The sequence below is a fragment of the Callospermophilus lateralis genome, chromosome X (assembly GCF_048772815.1).
Source record: "Callospermophilus lateralis isolate mCalLat2 chromosome X, mCalLat2.hap1, whole genome shotgun sequence".
In the NCBI taxonomy this organism is placed as follows: domain Eukaryota; kingdom Metazoa; phylum Chordata; class Mammalia; order Rodentia; family Sciuridae; genus Callospermophilus; species Callospermophilus lateralis.
Genome location: NC_135325.1, coordinates 126,847,896 through 126,871,653, shown reverse-complemented (window position 1 = coordinate 126,871,653; position 23,758 = coordinate 126,847,896). Strand labels below are relative to the sequence as shown.

The 23,758-nt window shown below is 35.4% G+C and overlaps 1 protein-coding gene across 1 annotated transcript in view; it reads left to right on the top strand.

The window, feature by feature from the left end:
- Positions 1-2,972: 2,972 nt before the first annotated feature.
- The window catches only part of Tmlhe (trimethyllysine hydroxylase, epsilon), a 75,511-nt gene continuing 54,725 nt past the window's right edge, over positions 2,973-23,758 (top strand). The window contains exon 1 of the mRNA XM_077106757.1: positions 2,973-3,055. The gene's annotated coding sequence lies outside the window, so the exon portion shown is untranslated. The remainder of the gene's footprint in view (positions 3,056-23,758) is intronic.

Below are 23,758 nucleotides of genomic sequence, written 5' to 3'. Positions count from 1 at the left end.
CATACACATACACACACTCACATGCGCATGTGCACACATACGCACACTCATCATCACCATCATAATGGATATCAAGAAATAAATGCATACAATGCTTAGTTACTAACAATAAGTGCTAACTAAAATTGAGTAATAAATGGAGGGCAACTAATGCAAAAAGGGAAACAAACTTTTGTTCCACTACCCATTTGGTATTTATCTGAAATTGCATGTCACTTTCCTCAAATTATAACTCAACCACATTTTTCATGGTTGTTCATACCTCTTCTTCAATCACTAAAATAACACTATCATCATAGCAGCTACTACTCACTCATATACTGTATTCAAGACATGTCCAGGTGCTTTACATATTATCATCACAATCATGTGAGATAGATACTACTGTTATGCCCGTTTGTGGAATAAGAAACTGAGAATCAGTGCGATTCTTTATCTGAAGTTTCATAGATACTCCATCAAGTAGAAGTCTGGAAAACTATCTTTTTCTTCCTCCTCTGCTCTGCCTTGTTGCTGTATGATATCATCCACCAAAGGTATCACTACCATTGTTATTATCAACCAATATCTAGGCCAAAGTCTTCTGTCTAAAGCATTAGTGGTAGAGTACAGGGTATTGTTTCTTTAAGCTCTTAGTATAGTTTATTATACACATCAACTATAAAGGACAAATAAACAAATTTTGTGAAAGAGCTCTTTGTAGGTTTTATTTGTGCTTTCCTTATAGCTTCTGACCTATGTGTAGGGCAGAAGATTACCTATCTTAGCTCTGAAACTTAACCTGTTGTGTAATGCTGGTGAAATTGCTTAACCTATTTGTGCCTTAGTTCCCTTATTGTTAAGGTAGGGATAAAAATATTATCTGCTTTAAATATTTGTAATGAAACACTTAGCCTGATGCTTGCCATGTAGTACAGGTTTAATAAATACTAGTTCCTATTATTTAAGGCAACTGTCTTCTTTTAACTCATAAACAAGCATGTTTTGACTATCAACTTCTTGTCTCTTTCTCTCTACTTTGTTGATTTCACCTTACTTTTATTGATTTCATTTGCTCTAATTGCTACTGTCATGCTCTTTCCTGTTACTGGACTTTGGATCATGCTGTTCCCTCTGTTTGGAATATTCTTCCTTTTCCTATTTGCCTGGCCAAGTCCTGTTTGTTCTTTAAACATAAGGGCATAGAATATATCTAGGTTTTATTTATCATTTTATACCCAGAGTTTAGTACAATGTCCTACATTCACTAATGTTTGCTCTGGGGTGAATACAATGCAGACTAAATGTAGACTGTCAACTTATTCAGTTTGTACTGTTAATATTAATATATATTGTGTCTATAGTTTTGTTTGTCTACTCACTGCTTCTAGGCAATTCTCAAAGATTCATTAAGCATAGACACATGATCTATTTGGAAAAGAAATATAAGCAGTAAAAGTTTTCTGCTCTGAAGAAGCTACTACTTCACTGGAGGACAGAGATGTAAAAGGAGAAATTACCATCCAGAATTAGTCATATACATGAGGTCTATACTAGATCCAATGGGCATATTGGACACATGGAAAAGGAGAATCTAAACTAACTTTGAAAAGACTGAAAGAACCATAGAGAAGGTAATCTCTAAATTGAGTTAGAAGTGATAAGTATCAAATTCCTAAATAAATGTGGGTAGAGCTTCTGTGGAGGAATGAATTCCAGGGTAGAAGTGTGGAGTATTATTAAAAGGCTCTTTGGAGTGGAGACTTTTTCTTCTGTATATATTTTTTTTAAGAAACTGGTGTTTATTTTAACTTGTACAAGACCTTTCCTTTCTTATTTTTTGTCCTTAGATCAATATTTTTCATCTCTAATAGTATGATAATGTATAATACTCCAGAATTGCTTACTTTTCAATGTATATGCATTGAATTTTCTTCTTTGTTCTTTCAGTATTTTTCCTCTGTCCTGTATTTTTATTTCTATTTTTTTTAAAGAAAGAGTGAGAAAGAGAGGGAGAGAGAGAGAGAATTTTTTTAACATTTATTTTTTTCAGTTTTCGGTGGACACAACATCTTTGTCTGTATGTGGTGCTGAGGATCGAACCCGGGCGCACGCATGCCAGGCGAGTGCGCTACCGCTTGAGCCACATCCCCAGCCCAAGTCACATCCCCAGCCCCTGTATTTTTATTGAAGATATTATTTCACTACACTTTTTAGTCTTTCCTTCTAATATGTACTGTTCTTAAATTTTTAAAAATATTTTTTGGTGTAACTTTATTTTATTTATTTATTTGTATGTGGTACTTTGGATAGAACCCAGTGCCTCACACATGCTGGGCAAGTGGTCCTTGTCTGGCTACAACCGCAGCCCCGGTTCTTAAATTTTTACTTGTGTAAAGTGTTTATTCTTAATGGTTTGTTCCCCTCTAGTGTTCACTGTATTTAGCATCGTATCTGAACTTGGATTGAAGCTATTCAAGTTAACTTACAGGAGTCCAGCAATGACTGCTTGTGAAGTAGGCAAGTTCAAGAAAGTGGCCAAAGGGTGATGGAAGAATTTTAGTGCTAGTTCACTTCAATAAGAAGCACAGTGAGGGGCTGGGGATACAGCTCAGTTGGTGGAATGCTTGCCTTGCATGCACAAGGCCCTGGGTTCAATCCCCAGTACTAGATCACTGAAATGGTAGGCAGGCAGGCGACCTGAGTTTTACAGCCAGAGTAGCGTTGCGGTTTGTGTGTTCTCCTTCCCGAAACTATGCCCCCAAATCTGTTCAATGAAGGCAATTGAGTAGCGCGTCCAGGCCCAGCCCCAATCCCTCTAGAGGTAGGTCTTTAAGGCGCCTCTGCAGCGGGTTAGATAAGCGGCGCGCAGACACAGCACCGGCCGGAAGGAGTGAGGCGGAGCCTCAAGGCTCTCAGCAAAGCCCGAGCGGACTGGGGGAGGGGAGCGCGGGCCAGACAATCCGGGGGGGGGGGGGAGGGGGAGCAAACGGCTTTGCAACTGTGCATTCCAAGGCCCTCCTTGTTTGCATTTCTACCCATTCTGCGGAGTTGGGAGTCGCGACCACCAGCACAGGTAGGTCCAGCCGCGTGGGTCGGGTAAGGGGTATCTTTGACTGTGGGTTTGCCTAGGCTCTGGCTTTGGGGCCTGGTGCAGTGGGCGGCGGCGGCTCTCCCCTGCTGCTCCACCTCAGAGTGGTGGTACTCACCTTAACTCTGGTGGAAGAGAAGGACACTCCCGCCTTGCCTTCAGGGCTGGCGTCACAGTTCGTGCCAGTTGCGCGACAGAGTATCGGCGTGGGGCTAAGTGGGCCTAGCGCTCGAGAAGAGCTGCAACAACTGGAGCAAGCTGGCATTAGGACTGACGCTTTGCGTACATTGTTTTCAAGCTCAGTCAAACCTTGCAGCCCTGGATCTGTCACTCACTTGGTGTCTAGACTTCAGCAAGTCCCTACCTCTCCGTACCTCACTTACCCTTCCATTGCAGTGGAAAGAGAAACTCAACTCTTGCAAGACCCTCCAGTGCTGCCTTCTTTAGTGCTCATATCAGTTAATGTTCTCTGCCCAGATTTCACCCTTTGTCTGTCCCTCCAAAACAAGGTTGCCTAAGGGGTGGCCGAGTAGGGTATTGGGGAAATTACCTAAAAGTTCACTATTCGGAAAACAACTCTAAAGAGCCCTTTAATAATACTGGAAACGGAATTCATGTTATGCATAACTTATGTCAACTCTGAATAAGCTCTTCTGGATGTTTTACCTTTTTAGCTACGTGATCACATACTATTATATATGTCGTATATTACATTGTTAGCAAAACTTTCTTGAAAGAATTGAGTGAGTTAACTCCCTAAGTAAGCACTGAAAGAAAACCTTGAGCTCTCATATTTAGAAATACTTCCATAATCCCCTCATACAAAACTCTCTTACAATTGCTTCTTTTTTAAAATATTTTTAGTTGTAAACAAACACATAGTATCTTTATTTATATTTTTATGTGATGCTGAGGATCAAACCCAGGGCCTCACACATGACAGGCATGCACTTTACCACTGAGCTACAGACCCAGCTGTACAATTGCTTCTTAACTTGATATTATACACAGTTGATTTTACATTAGTTAATTGTAAAAATAAATAAATACTATAGATCAACATCCTGATGTAAACTTTCAATTCCTCCTCATAAGGAGAAGGTTTGATAATCATAGTGGAAACTATTAATTATGCAAAATACTTTTCACAACAACTACAAAAATATACTAATTTATCACATACTTAAAAATATACTTTGCATCATAACCACTAAGATGAAAGAAATGCACACTGGAGTTGTAGAGTCTGGGGGCTTCTTTAGTATGCCCCTCCCATTTCTTCATTTCTTGACAGTGGGAACTGAGACCAATCACTTCCTTGTTTTGGTGTATGTACCAAGAATGATGAGTATTTCTGCATCTGTGCTTGTCAACTCTGAGAAGGCAGTAAAACATCCAAACCAATCACTCCATGTTTAAGATGTTTCTGACAGCTGTATTTTCTATCTGCCAAAGCTGGGGGGTGGTGAGTTAATAAACTCTTTGGTGAGTGCTTGGAGCCAAACCAAACAGATCAACTGACTGGCTACCGCTGTGACCCTCTGTCTACAATGCCAAATGTCTCTCATGCTCATATGGTCTGGGCATGAACCTGCCATTGCACCACACATAAATTCGTAGGATAAGACTCTTGGGGAAGCCCAGCCTGTGCCACACCTGCAGGTTCTAGCAAGGAGGACCTGACATATAGTGAGTGTTTTTCTGGGTGAGGGAGAGGCCTGATAATTTCTCAAATGGTCTGATGCAAATCGTGCAGGACATCTGTTGACCAGCCTTCAGGGTGAGTTTAGGACTGGCCATTTGGCAAGAACGGGTGGCTGCTTTGTTTAGCCATGTTTTTTATTCTGCTCATCTATTTTTACCCTATTCATCATACCCTATTTGTTTACTCCAAAGACAATCAACAAATGTCTGCTCTGTGCCAGGAATGCAACTTCAAGCATACTCAGTATTAGGCATCTTCATTCACCTCCCCTGTCTATATGTAATCAGTATAAAATCTTGTCACTTCCACATGCTGAATATTTTTCAAATCCATCTGTTTCCCCACCCCACTACTCCAAATTTCAAACCAGCAATATTATTTTTAAAGTTTTAAATTTTAAAATACAAAATCACTGCTTCACTCTCAGACCTCAGAAGAAAACCACTTACCCAATCACAGTCAGCAGTACCACAACAGACGGTAGCCTAAGGAGCTCTGCATGGTCTCTCACAAATCATCAAAGAGATGACCTGTTTTTTTTCTTTGCTTCCTAGGATGTTCTTAATTGTTTTTTTTTTTTTTTTTCTTTTCTCCTTTTTGGTACCAGGGATTGAACTCAGGGGCACTTGACCACTGAGCCACATCCCCAGCCCTATTTTGTGTTTTATTTAGAGACAGGGTCTCACTGAGTTGCTTAGGGCCTCATCTTTGCTGAGGCTGGCTTTGAACTCAAGATGCTCCTAGTCAGCCTCCCAAGCCACTGGGATTAGAGGCGTACGCCACCGCCCCCGGCTCAATATTTTCTTTTGAGATATCTTCTTTTACATACCATAAAACTGGCCTGTTTTGGCTGTACACTTCAAGGATTCTTAGCAAACTTATCAAGAGGTGTAGCCATCATTAAATCTGACTTTAGACATTTCCATCAACTGAATGATATCTCATTTTCCTACTTGTAAGCCATCCTGTGACTACCAGCAGAACCAGGCAACCCCTAAGCTACTTTGTCTCTATGGATTTACCTACTACTCATTTCACATGACAGGAATTATAGAATAAATGGCCTTTTGTGTCTATGTTCTTATTCTTCTCATATTGTTTCCATTAAGTACTGACTTATGAATAAATCATTTGTGTTCATCCTTATTGTAACATGAGTTACATCCTTATTGTAACATGAGTCAGTACTTAATTCATTTTCATGACTGAATGATATTCCATGGTATGGAGAAGCCATATTTTCATAGTTTTTTTTTTTAATTAGTGCATCTTTTAGTCAGTTTTTTCACTGCTGTGACCTAAAGACCTGACAAGAACAATTAAAGAGAAGGAAATGTTTATTTGGTACCCATAGTTTTAGAGGTCTCATTCATATTGTGGAGTCCAATTGCTGTGGACCTGAGGAGAGGCAGATGATGGCAGAAGGAAGTGGAGTTGGAAAGCACCTCAGGACATAGAAATCAAGAAATCAGAGGGACCTCCACTCACCAGGGACAAACAATATAGACCCCAAAGGCTCACTTTCAGGGATCTACCTCCACCTACCTACAGTTACTACCCAGTTAATCCTTCTCAGTGGATTATGTCATTGATTAGATCACAACTCTCATAATCTAATCATTTTACCTCTGAACATTCATTTGTTTTACAGCTTTGTGGGGACAGTGCATATCTAAATCATAACAGTGCATATGGATATACATAAAGGTCAGGTTCACTGTGGTATATACATAGGAAAGTTTGCTCAGATTCATTCTACCATTCTTCTCTTTTCCCATTCTTCCTTCCTCCCCCTCAACTCCCAATACTCCACTGATCTCTTTTCTGTTTTCTTGGAATTTCCCCCAACTTTTTCTTCCTTTTTGCCCCCTTATTTTGGTCAAGCTTCTGTATCAGAGAAAACATTCAACCCATGACTTTCTGGATTTGGCTTATTTCACTTAGCTTGATGCTCTCCAGTTCTATCCATGTATCAGCAAATGACCCAGCCATCTGCTTCTTGGTATATTCCAAAAGATTGAAAATCAGCACACTATAGTGATGCAGCCACACAATTCTTTAATTGTATGATTCTTTAATGTTTAATTATGTTCAAGAATAATATAATTCTTCTGTATGGCTGAGTAAAACTCCATTGTGTATCCATAACACATTTTGCATATTCATTCATCTGTTAATAGGTACCTGGGCTGCTTCCATAGCTTGGCTACTGTGAATTGTGCTGCTATAAACATTGGTATGGTTGCATCATTATATGTGCTGATTTTAGATCTTTTGAATATATACCAAGGGGCAGAGTAGCTAGGTCATATGATGATTCCATTTCTAGTCATTTAGGAATGGAATTGAACCCAGGGGCACTTAACCACTGAGCCACGTCCCAAGCCATATATATATATATACAGGGTCGCACTGAGTTATTTTGAGCCTCGCTAAGTTGCTAAAGCTGGCTTTGAACTTGTGATCGTCCTGCCTCAGCCTTCCAAGCTGCTGGGATTACAGGAGTGTGCTACCACACCTGGCCATTCTTAAAATCTTTTGAGGAATCTCCATAATGCTTTCCAAAGTGTTTGTACTAATTTGCCATCTCACACACTATGTAAGAATGTACCTTTTCCCCACATCGTTGCAAATGTTTATTATTATTTATATTCTTTTTTAATATTTATTTTTTAGTTGTAGTTGGACACAATACCTTTATTTTATCTATTTATTTTTATGTGGTGCTGAGGATCTAACCCAGGGCGTCGCAAGTGATAGATGAGTGCTCTACCGCTGAGCCACAACCTCAGCCCTATTATTTGTATTCTTGATAATTGCCATTCTGACTGGTGTAAGATGAAATCTCAATGTAGTTTTGCTTTGCATTTCCCTAATTGCTAGAGATACTGAACATTTTTTCATGTTTTTATTTGCCACCCATATTTCTTATTTTGAGAAGTGTCTGTTTAGTTCTTTTGCCCATTTATTAACTGGATTATTTGTTTTTGGTATTAAGTTTTATGAGTTCTTTATATAGTCTGAATATTAATCTCCTATCTGAGGAGCAGGTGGCAAAGATCTCCTGTAGGCTCTCTCTTCATGCTATTAATCCTTTCCTTTGCTATACAGAAGCTTTTTAATTTTATGTTGTCCCACTTATTGATTCTTGGTTTTATTTCTTGAACTTTAGAAGTCTTGTTAAAGAAGTTAAGCCTGCACCACTATGTTGCAGTGTTTGATCTACATTTTCTTCTAGTAGTTGCAGAGTTTCTGGTCTAATCCTTGGCCTTTGATTCACTGAACTGACTTTTGTGCCAGGTGAGTGGGGTAGGGGGGAGAAATCTAGTTGCATTCTTCTACATATGGATATCCAGTTTTCCCAACACCATTTGTTAAAAAAGCTTGTCATATCACCAAAAGGTGTTTTTGGCACCTTTGTCAAAGATCAGACCACTGCAACTATGTGCGTTTTTCTCTGTGCCTTCTATTCTGTCCCATTGGTCTTCAAGTCTGTTTTGGTGCCGATACCATGCTGTTTTTGTTATTATAGCTCTGTAGTGTAATTTGAGGACCAGTGTTATGATACCTCCAGCATTGCTCTTCTTGCTCAGTATTACTTTGTCTATTCTGTATCTCTTATTCTTCCAAATAAATTTTAGAACTGCTTTTAGTTCTGTGAATAATGCCATTGGTATATAATGGGGATTGCATTGAATCTGTATAATGCTTTTTGGAACATGACCATTTTAACAATATTAATTATGCCTATGCAAGAACATAGGAGGTTTTTCCATCTTCTGAGTTCTTCAATTTCTTTCTTTGATGTTCTATAGTTTTCATTGTAGAGGTCTTTCCCAAGTTGTTCTTTTTGTGGGTTTTTTTTGGGGGGGGGGCATTATGAATGGGGTAGTTATCCTAATTTCTTTTTCAGGAGATTCATTATTTAAGTATAGGAACACAAATGATTTATGTATGTTGATCTTATATCCCACTACTTGACTGAATTTTTTTTTCTGCTCCAGCAATCTTCTGGTGGAATTTTGGGGGTCTTATAAATACAAGATAGTGTCATCAGCAAATATAGTTTGACTTCTTCTTTTCCTATTTGTATCCCTTTAATTTCCTCTCTTTGATTGCTCTGGCTAGAGTTTCAATGACTATGTTGAATAGGATTGGTGAGAGTGGACATCCTTCTCTTATTCCTGATTTTAGAGGAAATGCTTTCAGTTTTTTTTCCATTCAGTATGATGTTAGGTTTGAGTTTATCATATATAGGCTTTACAATGTTGAGGTAAGTTTCTTCTCTTCCTAGTTTTAAGAATGAATGGGTACTGGACTTTCTCAAATATTTTCTCTGTATCTATTGAAATTATCATGTGATTCTTGTCCTTAGCTCTATTTATGTGGTGAATTACATTTATTGATTTCCATATATTGAACCAACTGAATCCCTGGGATGAACCCCACTTGATCATGGTGTACTATCTTCTTTAATTTTGTTTTGAATGTAGTTTACCAATATTTTATTAAGAATTTCTACATCTAATTTTGGATATTCCTCTGATGTTTTCTTTCTTTGATGTGTTTTTGTCTGGTTTTGGTGTCATGGTGATACTGGCTTCATAGAATGAATTTGGCAGCGTTCGCTCCTTTTCTATTTCATGGAATAATTTGAGAAGGACTGGTGTGTGTTAGTTCTTCTTAAAGGCCTGGTAGAACTTGACTAAGAATCCATCAAGTCCTGGACTTTTCTTGTTGGAAGGATTTTGATAGCTGCTTCAATTTTATTACTTCATACTAATCTGTTTATGTTTTCTATTTCATGATTCAGTTTGGATAGGTCATATGTCTGAAGGAATTTGTCAATATCTTCAAGATTTTTTAGCTTATTGGTATATAGCTTTTCAAAATAGTTTCTAATGATCCTCTGGATTTCATAGTGTCTGTAGTGATATCTAATTTTGTTAATTTGGTTCTTCTCTTTCTTTTGGTTAGTTTGGCTAAACATTTATCAATATTTTTAAAAAATATTTTTAGTTGTAGATGGACACAATACCTTTATTTATTTATTTTTTTAATGTGGTGCTGAGGATCGAACCCAGGGCCTCACACGTGGGAGGCAAGTGCTCTACTGCTGAGCCACAACCCCAGCCCAAGGTTTATCAATATCATTTATCCTTTCAAAGAACCAACTCTTTGTTGTATTAATCCTTTGTATTGTTTTTTTATCCTCAATTTCATCTCCAATCTTAATTATATCCCATCTTATACTGATTTGAGTAGTAGTTTGTTCTTTTGTTGCAATGTTAGATTATTTATTTAATAACTTTCTACTTTCTTAAAGTAGGAACTTAATGCTATAAACTTTAATCTTAGAACTACCTTTATACTGTCTCAGAGATTTTGATATGTTGTATCTCTATTTTCTGAGATGTTTTCTTCTATGAAACATTCTTCATTCAAAAATGCATTATTTAATCTTCAGGTATTAGAGTGGCTTCTGTTTTTTGTATTGCCCTTGATTTCTAAATTCATTCCATTATGATCTGCTAGGATGCAAGGAATCACTTATGTTTTTTGTATTTGCTAAAATTTGCTTTGTTCCACAAAATATGATTCATTTCAGAGAATTTTCCATGTGCTCTTGAGATGAAAGTGAATTCAGTTTTTGATGAATGAAATATTCTATAGAAGTCTGGCAAGTCCATGTGATTAATAGTATTTTTTAGCTCTGTAGAATCTTTACTCGGCTTATATCTGAATAACCTATCTAGAGGTGAGGGGGTATGTTGAAATCACCCAATATTGTGGTATTGTTAGACTACATTTTTTAAAATCCACTCATCAGTTGACAGACATGTGGATTGTTTTTTATCTTTTCATTGTTGTGAATAAGACTACTATAAACATTTGTGTATGAGTTTTGGGGATGGACATTTGTTTTCAATTCTCTTGGGTAGTTAACTAGTGATACAATTGCTTGGTCATTTTATAATTAATATTTTTCTAAACTATTTTCTAAAGGATAGTACTATTTTATATTCATTTACATGAGCCATCAGCATTCTAAATTTTCCATATCCCTGTCAATCCTTGTTATTTTTCCCTTTAAAAACATTGTAGCCATTTCCCTAATGACTAATGGAACACATTTCCATGTGCTTTCTTGACATTTGTATATGTTCTTCAGAGAAATTTCTACTTAATATTTTGCCCATTTTTAAATTGGGCTATTTGTCTCATTATTGAAATGTAATTTGTATACAAGTCATTGATCATATATGGCTTATCTTTTCATTATCCCATTCTTATCTTTAGAAGAGCAAAGGTTTTGAATTTTTATAAATTCAATTTTTTATAAATTCAATACAAATTTCCAATTTATGATTTTTTTCCTCTTGCATATTGTATTTCTTTTTTCATTTTCTTTTCTTTGTTCCTTTCCTTTCATTTTCTATTTGGTATTTTATCTAAGAAATCTTTGCCTAATCTGAGATAAGGAGGGTTTTCTTCTAAAATTTTTATCCTTTTATTCTTTTAAAAATATTTTTTACTTGTAGGTGGACACAATACCTTTTTTTATTTATTTTCTGTAGTGTTGACGATCGAACCCAGCTCCTCACACATGCCAAGGAAGTGCTCTATCAGTGAGCCACATGCAACCCCAGCTCTCCATTTATTCTTTTTATCCACTTATGTCTTCATATATGAAGTAATTCTTGATTGACAGTTTGAGTTTTTACTTTCAGCATTTTTTCATTCTACTGCCTTCCAGCCTCCCCAATAATGTGTGGTTGCTTATGCCTCTACTTAGTTTTTTAATTGTTTTGTTTTTCTTACCTTTATTTTTAATGTCATGGTGATCTTCCAGTGATTGTTCAGATATTATGCTTAAACATCTACGTGTGGATTGGGACACACATTCAACATTCAGAAAAATTAAGAATTCTATCCTGGCTATTATACTGCCTGTATAACACCTCACATTTGGCCAGGGACTAGAAAATAACTGAAATAATTTCCAATTTCTCTTGAACTTGTGTAAAAACATGCAGAACTCCAGGAATATGTGGGGCCTTATCAAAGCCTAATATAGCTTTCTCTGTTAAATTTCTGGCTGGTCTCTCACTTGCTTCAAACAATACTCCAACTTCTGGCAGCCATGACATTTGTCTTCCCCCATTGATTGCTACAAGAATGCTATAGTTTTGACAAATGGGCATTTTTTTCCCCTCAGAACTCAAAAATCGGGTCAGCTGCATTCACTCTTGGTCCTTATGGCTTCCATGGAATGGAGCTAGGAGTAAGGTGGGAGATCAGAGTGGAGTTCATTTTAACTGCTATGTAATATTCCATTGTAGCAACAAACTGCAATTTATCTACTCTCCATTTGACATTATGCTTAATTTTTTGCTGTTGCTGCAGTGTCTCTACATATGAGAAATGTCTTCAAGTTAAATCGTATAAGACCCAATTCTTCCTCTTCATAATAAATATTTTAAACCAACTTCTTTACAAACCGGAAGTGAAATACATTAGATAATTAATGCAAACTACCTGTACATATAATCTTAAAATATGAGCACAATGCCCTAACTATAATTTAAAAGAAAAAGTAAATATGATTCACAATAAAATAACACACTTGCATATATTAATACTGGAGCATGACAACTTGAAGTAGCCAAATGTTTACAACTATACATGGATTACAATGAATAAAACTGCTGCAAATACATGCTTGTCTCACAGTTATCATTGGTGACAATTTTCTAAAATAATGAATAATTTTAGATAAAATTTTTAATTTTGGGGGGGATTGAACTCAGAGCACTTAACCACTGAGCCACATCCCCAGCCCTATTTTGTATTTTATTTAGACACAGGGTCTCACTGAGTTGATTAGGGCCTCACTTTTTTACTGAGACTTACTTTGAATTCACAATCCTCCTGTCTCAGCCTCCTGAGCCACTGGAATTACAGGTGTGTGCCACCGCTCCTAGCAAGATACATTTTTTAACAAAAGAAAACACATATTTATCTCAGTGTACTTGATACATACATTCAAATGCACATTAAATGTGTGCAAAATATCATACTTACATGTAAAAAGGAAGTTATGTTCTGGATTCTAATAATTATAAACATGGTTTTCATCTGTACACATATTCAAGGCAATATTTTTAAAAATAGGCAAGATTCTCCATTGTCTGGGACTGTCCCAAGCATTTCAGGATGCCTAAAACGCTGAACCCACTAAATGTCAATAATGCTCCTGCAGTCATTGTAATCACCCACTTACCCATTCCTATACATTTCCAACATAATTGTAAAGGTGGCAAGACCTCCAATAAGAACCACCAATCTAATCTAGCATAGAAGTAGCATTACAACGCAAAAGTGCATACATGGTAGATGAAAAATGCCAAAATGTTTTTCAAAATAACTGTACCAACTTTTGTCTCATCATCAATATATAATGGTAACTCTTAATATTTTAGTATTAAATATGTTTGCTATTTTTTTCTGTACCCTTCAATAGGCTAATATAATTTCATTCTATACATGATTACCTAAAAGCATTCTACAAACATTTTTATCAGTGAATTATAATTACATAATTGTTGGTTTCATCATTACATATTCGTACATGAACACAGCATAATTTGGTCAATTTTATTCCCTAGTATCTCCTCTTTCCCTCCCCTCTTCCCTCCCCCATCCCCTTCTTCTACTCTATTCATCTCTGTTCTATTTATATGAGATCTTTATTTTCCCCTTTCTTCTTTCTGGTTTCCCCATATGAGAGAAAACATACAACCCTTGACTTTCTGAGTTTGACCTCTTTTGCTTAACATTCATTTTCCTGCAAATGACATATAATTTCACACTTTATTATGGCTGAGGAAAATTCCATTGTGTATATATAGCACATTTTCTTTTTTTAAAAAAGAGAAAGAGAGAGAACTTTTTAATATTTATTTTTTAGTTTTCGGCAGACACAACATCTTTGTATGTGGTTCTGAGGATTGAACCTGGGCCGCACGCCTGCCAGGCGAGCACGCTACCACTTGAGCCACATCCCCAGCCCCTACCACGTTTTCTTTATCCATTCATCTACTGACAGGCACCTGGGCTGGTTCCATAATGTGGCTATTGTGAATTGTGCTGCTGTAAACATAGGTGGGTCATATGGCAATTCCATTCCTAGACTTTTGAAGAATCTCCATACTGCTTTCCAGAGTGGTTGTACTAATTTAAAGTCCCACCAATGGTGTAGAAGTATTTGTTTTCCCCTACATCCTCATCAGCATTCATTATCATTTGTATTCTTGATAACTGCCATTCTAACTGGAATGAGATGAAATAATATAATATACTGTATGATTTGCATTTCCCTTATTGCTAAGGATGTTGAACATTTTTTCATTTGTTGACCATTTGTATTGTTATTTTGAGAAATGTCTATTTAGTTCGTTTGCCTATTTATTGATTAGGTTATTTGGGTGTTTGATGCTAATTTTTTGAGTTCTTTATTGGCATTGCATTGCATCCGTATATCACTTTTGTTAGTATAACCATTTTGATAGTAATTCTGACTATTCATGAACAAGGGAGGTCTTTCCATATTCCAGTGTCTTCTTCAATTTCTTTCTTCAGTGTACTATACTTTTTATTGACGAGGTCTTTCACCTGCTTAGTTAGATTTGTTTCTAGGTATTTTATTTTTTTAAGGCTACTGTGAATGGGATTGTTTTCTTGATTTTTTTCAGTAGATTCATTATTATATAAGAAAGCTATTGATTTTGTATTTTGATTTGTATCCTTGAAATTTGCTGAATTTTTTAATAGCTCTAGAAGTCTTCCAATGGAGTTTTTAAAAATCTTCTAACTATTGAATCATGTTATCAGCAAACAGCAATAATTTGGCTTCTTCCTTTCTAATTTCTATCCCTTTTATTTCCTTCTCTTGCTTAATTTTTCTGTCTAAAATTTCAAGTACTATATTGAATAGGAGTGCTGAGAGTGGACATCTTTGTGCTGTTTCTGATTTTAGAGGAAATGCTTTCAGTTTTTCTCCATGAATCATGATGTTGCATTTGGGCTTGTCATATATAGCCTTTATAGTGTTGAGGAAAGTTCCTTCTATTCCTAGTTTCTTCAGGGTTTGTAAATCATGAATTGGTGCTGAATTAATTTTCCACATATATGAATAATACCCCAGTGAATCTCAACATCGTATACATCTACAAGAATGGGGTCCTAATTAGAATAAACTATATTCCATGTTTGTATAACCATATCAAAATAGATTCTACTGTCATGTATAACTGAAAAGAATGAATAAAAGTTTTTTAAAAACTAAACTGAGATTTCATAGCACTCCAGTCAGAATGGCAATTATTAAGAATACAAGCAACAATAAGTGTTTGTGAGGATATGGGGAAAGAGGTACACTCATACATTGCTGGTAGGACTGCAAATTGGTGCAACTACTCTGGAAAGCACTTTGAAGATTCCTTGGAACACTGGGAATGAAACCACCATTTGACCCAGCTATCCCACTCCTCAGTTTATACCCAAAGGACTTAAAATCAGCATACTACAGTGATGCAGCCACATCAATGTTTATATCAGTTCAACTCACAATGGGAAAGCTATAGAACTAACCTAGTTGCCCTTCAACAGATAAATAAAGAAAATGTGATGCACAATAGATTATTAATCAGCCCATAAAAATTAAATTATGGAATTTGCCAATAAATGGATAGAACAGGAGATTATCATGCTAAGTCAAATAAGCCAGACCCCCAAAAATCAAAGGTCTAATGTTTTCTCTGAGATGTGGAAGCTAACCCACAATAAGGTAGGTGGGAAGAATAGAAATTCAGTAGATTATACAAAGGGAATGAAGGGAAGGAAAGGGGGGATAGGAAAAGGAAAGCAAATGGAATGAATCTGACATAACTTTCCTATGTACACATATGAATACACCACAGTGAATCTCCACATCATGTACATCTGCAAGTTTAGGGTCCTCATTAGAATAAGATATATAACATGCTTGTGTAATTATATCAAAATGGATTCTACTGTCATGTATAACTAAAAAGAACCAATAAAAATAATAAAGACAATTTATCTTGCAAAATAAATAAATAACATTATTCCTAATATCTTTTTATTATATATTTAATATCTATAGAGCATCCAATTATATTCCCTCTTTAATTGCTTAGGAAAAACATTAATTTTTTGTGCCTTTATCGATTTTCTCTTGGTTAGTCTTGCCAGAGGTGCACTGATTAAGTAAAGGAAGAAACCTGTGAAAAGACTAATCAAGAAAAAAAGATAAAGGCACAAAGAATGAAAATGTGTTTCTTCCACCATGTTTTTTTTATGCTTTTCAAAAGATTTTCTGATTTCTGAGTTTGTAAGCATTTAAGGATGTAGGTAGCAACTAAAGCATATAAACTACACGTTTTTCTACTTGCTATCTTTTAAATAGATATTTGATACAAATTTAAGACTATCTGATAGGTATATATCAGCTATGAAGCATACTCACATAAAGAACACATATGGATCTAAAACCCAATTCAAGAATTGTATGATACCACTATTTTGAAACATGTAAAAAGTTTATAGCTGGGGCTGAGGTTGTGGCTCAGAGGTAGAGCGCTCGTCTGACATGCGTGAGGCACTGGGTTCAATCCTCAGCACCACATAAATAAATGAAGATTTTTTTTTAAATTTTATAGCCTAACCTTGTCAACAGTATTTTAGTTTATCTTAATTATTCTTCATCTGTTATGTGCACTAGGTAAGCACATTGACTATTTTTTACATTTGTTTTTGTATTTAACATTTTCTTCTTATGTCCAATTACTGAGATATGTATGTTAAATTCATCCCTATGATAGTGGGCTTATTAATTTTTCCTTGTAGCTGTGCCAGTTTTTGCTTAATATATTTTGAAGCTATGTTGTTAGGTGCATAAAATTCATTTTTTAAATATTGTTCTCTGATGAAAAATCGTTTCATCATTATGCAATGATTATCTTTATTTCTGATAATGCTCTTTGCCTTACAATCCATTTGTTCCCTATAAAATATAGCTACCCACATTTCTTTTGGTAAGTTTTTGGTGGGTTTGTAATTTCCTTTTTCACTACTTAACAGTTCTTTGTTTTATTATTAATGTCATTTGTAAACAGTGAATAGATTTTTTAAAAGTAAGTCTATATATCATATAATTCAGCAATCATGCTCCTTGATATTTCCTCAAATGAGTTTAAGACATGAACACAAAAACATGCACATCGAAATTTATATCAGCTTTATTTATAATTGCCAATACATGGAAGCAACCAAGATGTCTTTCAATAAGTGAATGAATAAATAAGGTAGAGTGTAGTGGCACCCCCTCCTCCACAAAAAATCTTAACTGGGCCTCTCCAGAAATCTTCACCATGGCTGATTTTAGAACTGTCAACAAAAGGGTCTACAAAAGAGTCCATTGTAGATAAACTTGCTATTTTCATGTCACCCTGTTTACTTGGCCACTGGCCAGGAAGATACCAGCACTCCAGGTGCTGGACACCCCCTTACTAGTTTTTCACAAACATGTATCCAGTATAGTACTTTGTAGAAATGTGCAAACAAAGCCTCTGGCCTTGAGCTGGGCTTCACAGAGAGGTCTACATTTTTAAGATAAGTTACAAATGGGCTCCATGGTAACAGCTGGCAGGGGAGGAAAGAAAGGGGAGATGAGGCTCTCCCCTTCTCAGGTGTTGTCCTTGAAGGGTTAACTTGTCCAGAACAGTGAAAGAAAAAGCTGCTTTTATGTGAACTTCTGCAGACTGTGCACTTCTGAGTTCCTCCCTTACATGCTGGTATAAAACTCTGAAACTCCCTGAACTCGGGGTTCAGGGGATTGGTTGATTACAGCAAAGGCTGTACCTCTGAACCTGGCTGCAGCCAAATAATACTGTTTCCTGCTATCTTTGGTGCCTTGCCTTGTCTGTCTCCACAACAATAGTACATCCAGACAACAGAGTATTATTATTCAATGCTAAAAAAGAAATAAGTTATCAAGTCATGAAAAAACATGGAGGAACCTTAAATTCATATTACTTAGGGAAGGGAGCTAATCTGAAAAGGTACATACTTCCAAATTATATGACATTTTGGAAAAGGCAAAACTGTGGAGACAGTAAGAGGTCTCTAGGGGCAAAGGATGGGTAGGGATGGATGAATATGCAGAGAACAGGTTCTTTTTAGGGCAGTGAAACTATTCTTGATAGTACTGTTCTATGATACTCAAATGATGGATACTGTCATTTTACAGTTATCAAAACTTATAGAATATACACCAAGAGTGAACCCTAATTTAAAATATGGACTTTGGGTTATAATAATCTGTCAGTGAAGGTTCAGTAATTTTAACAAAGGTAACACTCTTGATAGGTATATGAGAACTTTGTATACTTTATGCTTGATATTGTCGTGAACCTAAGTTCTAAAATATAAAGTTTGAAATATAGTTTTTTTCAGTAAAGGAAAAACAAAACCTGAGGGAAGCCTGAGAATCCATCACCAACCAGAGAAGCCCAATGAACATGATGTCCAAATGTAATGTAGTATCCTGAATGTGATTCTGAAACAGAAAATGGACATTATGTAAAAGCTAAAGATATCTAAATAAAGTGTGGAATTTGTAATGTATCAATATTGATTTTTTGATTGTGACAAATGTATCATGTTAATATAAGATAATAATAGGGGAAACAGTATATGGTATATGAGAATTTTTTAACTATCTTCACAATTTTTCTATAAATCTAAAATTGTTCTAAAATAAAAATTTTTATTTAATCTAAAATAAAAATTAAGTTTATATAAAATGTCAGTTTTCTCTTAAGATTTCTACAATTCCCAAATTTGGTAAGATCACAGTTACAAAGAAAATATACAAAAATTAATTGTATTTATATGTAGTAGCAATAAAAATTGGAAATAGAAGTTATTTATGTACCATTTAAAATAGCATCATGAAAATGAAATGCTTAGGGATGAATTTAACAAAGAATTTGCAGTACCTTTACACTGAAAACATGGAAAGTAAACATGCTTCCCAATAACCAATGGATCAGAGAAGAAATCAAAATGGAAATTTAAGAACAGTTTGAGACAAATGAAAATGGAAACATGGTCTGAGATGTAACTCAGTGGTAGAGCACTCCTGGTTCTTTCCCCAGCATATGCAGAGGTGTGCGCACACACACACACACACACTGAAAAAGAAAGGAAACACAACATACCCAAACTTACAAAACTCACAAAAAGCAGTTGTAGGAAAGTTTAAAATAAATGCTTTTATCAAGAAAGAAGAAGATAGCATATAAATAACCTAATGTCATACATCAAGGAACTAAACAAAGCCCAAACTTAGTATAAGGAAGGAAAAAATAAAGAGCACAAATAAGTGAAATAAAAAGATAAATGATCTTTTCTGTCTCTTGTTGAAGTCTGTTTGATATCCTTGCTTTTTCAGTTTTTAATAGAATTTATTTTTTCATTCCTTTGCTTTTAATCTATGAAAGTCCTTAAAGGTGAATTGAGTCTCTAGTAGGAAGAATACAATTGGATCTTTTAATTAATCCATTCAGTTACTCTGTGTCTTTTGATTAGAGAATTTAATCCATTTACAACGAAAAAAATACATTAGGTAAAGACTACTTCCGCTTTGCAATTTTTGGTTGTTTTTTATATGCTATATTTCTAAATTCGTGTTCCTTCAATCAAATAATCTCTATTCATCTGTCTTCAAACTGGTTGACTGAAAATTTCTTTCTCTCTTGCTATCTTCCTATATGATTTGGTAATTTTTCTAGCAGAATGCTCTGACTCCTTTCTTTTTATGTTTTGTTCATCTATTATAGATATTTTGCTTTGTCATTTCCACAAAGGTTACATTAAAACATTTTTTAATATTATTTTTAGTTGTAGTTGGACACAATACCTTTATTTTATTTATTTATTTTTTATGTGGTGCTAAGGATCAAACCCAGGACCTTGCACGTGCTACACGAGTGCTCTACCGCTGAGCCAAACTGCAGCCCCTTACATAAAACATTTTATACAAGATTCTTTCAAGCTGATAACTAATTAGCTTTGATCATATAACAGTAATTCCATAGTTTTACTTTCTCCTCACCTACATTTTTTTGTTTTGATAGAAATATTTATTAGATTTTATAATCTATATTCCTTGAAATTTTATTTTGGTTATTGTTATTTTTAATAGTTATGTCTCATTTGTTGAAATAAAATTGCTTTACACACTACCACTGCAGTCCTAGAGTACTTTGAATATAACTGTATTTACCATTGAGTTTTGTGCTTTTGCTATTAATTATCAGGCTTAAAAAAAACATTTTTATTAGTTGTTGATGGATCTTTTATTTATTTATATACGGTGCTGAGGATCAAACCCAGTGCCTCACACGTGTTAGGCAAGCGCTGAGCCACAACCTCAGCCCCTAGTTAGCAGGCTTTTATTTCAACACATAGAACTCTTTAGTAATTCCTAGTTGTAATAAACTCCATTAACTTTTGTTTTTCTGGGAAAGTTTGCATTTCTCCTTCTGTGGCTCTTTTAAATTATCTCAATTCTTTTTCCTTTTTATTTTTCTGATCAAATCATCTCTTTCATTTATCTTCAAACTTTTTGATTCATTCTTCCCAGATAAAATCTTTCATGTGGTCTCCCTAGTGAATTGTTCATTCCAGTTATTATGTTTTTCAACTTTAGAGTTCCCATATTATTCTATTTTATAATTTCTGTCTCTTTTTATTGATATTCTCTATGTGATAACTTGTTGCAGTCATACATTAAACATGGGTTCTTTAACTCTTTGAACATATTTTAACATATGAGCCCTACACAAAAAGTCTTTATTGACTAATTCATCTCCTCACATATGGATCACACATTCTTTTTGTTTGTCTCATTTTAAAATGAAAACTGGACACTTTAGATAATATTATCTCTGTTTCAGCATACCTAAGAGCTCAGTTAATGGTTGGTCAGAGATCATGATTGACATTTTAAAACAGCAAAGGTAGTCTGCTACTCTTTACCAATGCATCTGCATGTGAGACAGGAAACACATTGAAAATTCAAGCTATTTATAACCCTGTCCTAGCTCTTACTTTTCTGGGTGGAAAATGCCTTACATTGACTCAGAGTTAAGTACATATCTGCAACCTTTTTTGACTTCTACTAAGCACAGTTTTTCACACACATATAGTCTGCCAGATCCCCAGGAATATGTGAGCATTTAAGGCCTACTTTGGTTGTCTTATTCCCTGAATATCCCTGTTAATTTCTTTTTTTGTGGTTTTAACTTCCAGGGACCAGTATCAAAACCATAGACTAGCTATGCTATTGGCTGTCTCAGTTGTTTACCACTGAGATTGCTGTTGTTTTAAAAAGTGCCACTAGATATGGGCTATATTGTGTTTTGCTGAAAATCATGGCAACACCCTCCATTAATGGAGATATCAATCCTTAGAGCTTCTACTGTGCAATTAGAATTGCCATGCCATGGATCTGGTAGGAATTAGGAAGAACCCCAAGTTAAAATCCCACAGATTCCTACTATTCTTAACCAAGTTTCAGTAGTTTTTATTGAATTAATGCTTCTTGATTTGTTTTATGATTTTAGTTAATTTCCAGAGTCATCAAGGGATTGTTTCTGACAACTTTATCCATTTTATTTTCATTTTTTGGGAAGCAGTTTTATTGAACTCTTCACTAAGCCTTTCCAAAGTCCTTGTATATTTATTTTAAGCAATTATTTTGAATGATTTATTTTTTACAATTGGATAGTTTGTTTTGTATTGTATTTTAAGCTAAACTTAGGACATTTGGTATTTCACATTCTTAGTTTGATTCTTGTGTTGCACAAAAAGTAAAGGCAAATTTGTTTTTATTTCAATTCCTAATGCAAACTTTCAGATCAAATTTAACTGCCAGTCATTCAGGAAGAAAAATGCCTTTCAAGAGAGGCTGTTTTCTCTCTTTGAAAAGATTGAAGTTGACCCTTATGTGATTGCCTACTCTGACTGGCATTTCCAGCTGTACCCATTCAGGCATTTCTGATTGTTCTGTAACCAATGATTATTGGGTCTTGATTTAACTTAATTACCACAAAATACATGACACTTTTGGAGTTACAAAGAAGTTTATTCTTTGAATTCATGGAGTTTACAGACTAGCTGAAGAGGCAAAACTTATATAATTGAATCAATTGGGGCAAAATTTCAAATAAAGACAATACTAGAATGTTTGGTTCAAATAATATGTACCATTGTTCATCTAGAAAGACAAAAATCTGTGTAGTTCACAAGACATGAGGGAGGATTTTTGAATAATAAAATTTGAAATAATATTTTAAAAATTAATAGAGATTTTATAAAGAGAGAAGACAGCATTCCAAGGTCAAGTATAATCAACACCGTGGTCAGGATCATTAGTATCTTATAAGTAGAACCTAATCTGTCAGCTTGATACCTCAACTCATGAAAGAGAGAGTCCTGGCACATAACTAGCTAAGTATGGAGAAATCATGAACATTATCTCTCATTTGATTCTCTCAGAAACCAGCTTTGCTATTAGTTTCACCTGTTGTACTTTGGCCTTATCCTTCATAATGAACAGTCATTGTAACCTTTTATTTCTTGTGACCACAATTCTACCTTCCCATATTAGGAGATCCTCTTTGGACTACATCTGATGGTTTCTTTCCTTGTTTTAGCAGTGCTCTTAACCTTTCTTTTTAGACACTGGTAGAAATCCTCCTTGGATTTTTATACTTGCCTCTCAAAAAAAAAATCTATCCTTGAAACAACAATTCTGGTGTCACCATGGTCTGCCCTTCAAAGAGACAATACTATCGCAGTTGACAACACATCTGTCATGTGTGACCCTGAGAAAATATACTGCTTTTGTTTTAAGTATACTAACTTATCAACCTACTGACAGAGTGCAAGAATATAATTGCTAACCTTGAATTCAGCTTGTTCTACTTAAGCTTTCTAGAAGCACATTATATGCACACAGGCCTGATTCAGGTTTCATTTTAAAGATACTAAACATGTACCATTACTTCTATTAGAACATTTTTTTCTAGCTACTTATCATAGCTTCCAAGATTCAAAATTGTCCCTGGGCAGCAGGCTAAAGCATTCATGGCACTCTTCATTTATACGCCATTTTATCCCACAACACCTACACATTTTAGAGAGGAATCTCTCCAACAAAGCAGTGTAGGAGATGCCCAGATGGGTAATAAGGTTCTGTTCCCATACTCTGATTACCCTCAGTAGTCAAATGTCACTCCAGAGTGCAAGTATGTTATCCCCACTCTAAAGCCAGCCTCTTAAGGGTGTAGGGGCACCCCCTCCAGTGATAACTATGGTCAGTATATTTCATGCAGAAGCAATGGTAGACCAACACCTGTACTTAACAGAGCCTAGTAAGCATTCAGAAAAATCTGTCTTGGTACCCAAAGATGGAATATATGATTGAGATGTGTTTGTGCAAGTTCTGACAAATTAAGTGCAAGCCCAATTTTTCTGCCTGTATCATGATGCCACCCCAGTGTGCCTCTGGTCTTTGTAAGAAGTCTCTTTAAGACCTTTGGTGGCACTGTATCTGACATGTTGTCCTATGGCACTTAGAAACAAGGTTCATGCACTTGAAACCAAGGAAAGACCAGGAAACCAAAAGGAGAGCCATGCCTACTCTTGACTGTAGACAACCCTTGTTTGGCATAAATTTTTCCTCAAACTATGCTGACCTGATTTCCAGTACCCACAAGCCATATTCACTATGTAGATACATTGATGAAATAATCATCCATGTCCTGTATGACATTATTTATTATCTGTCACCAAGGGTTACAGTTGTTACTGCTTTTCAGACCCCCAAT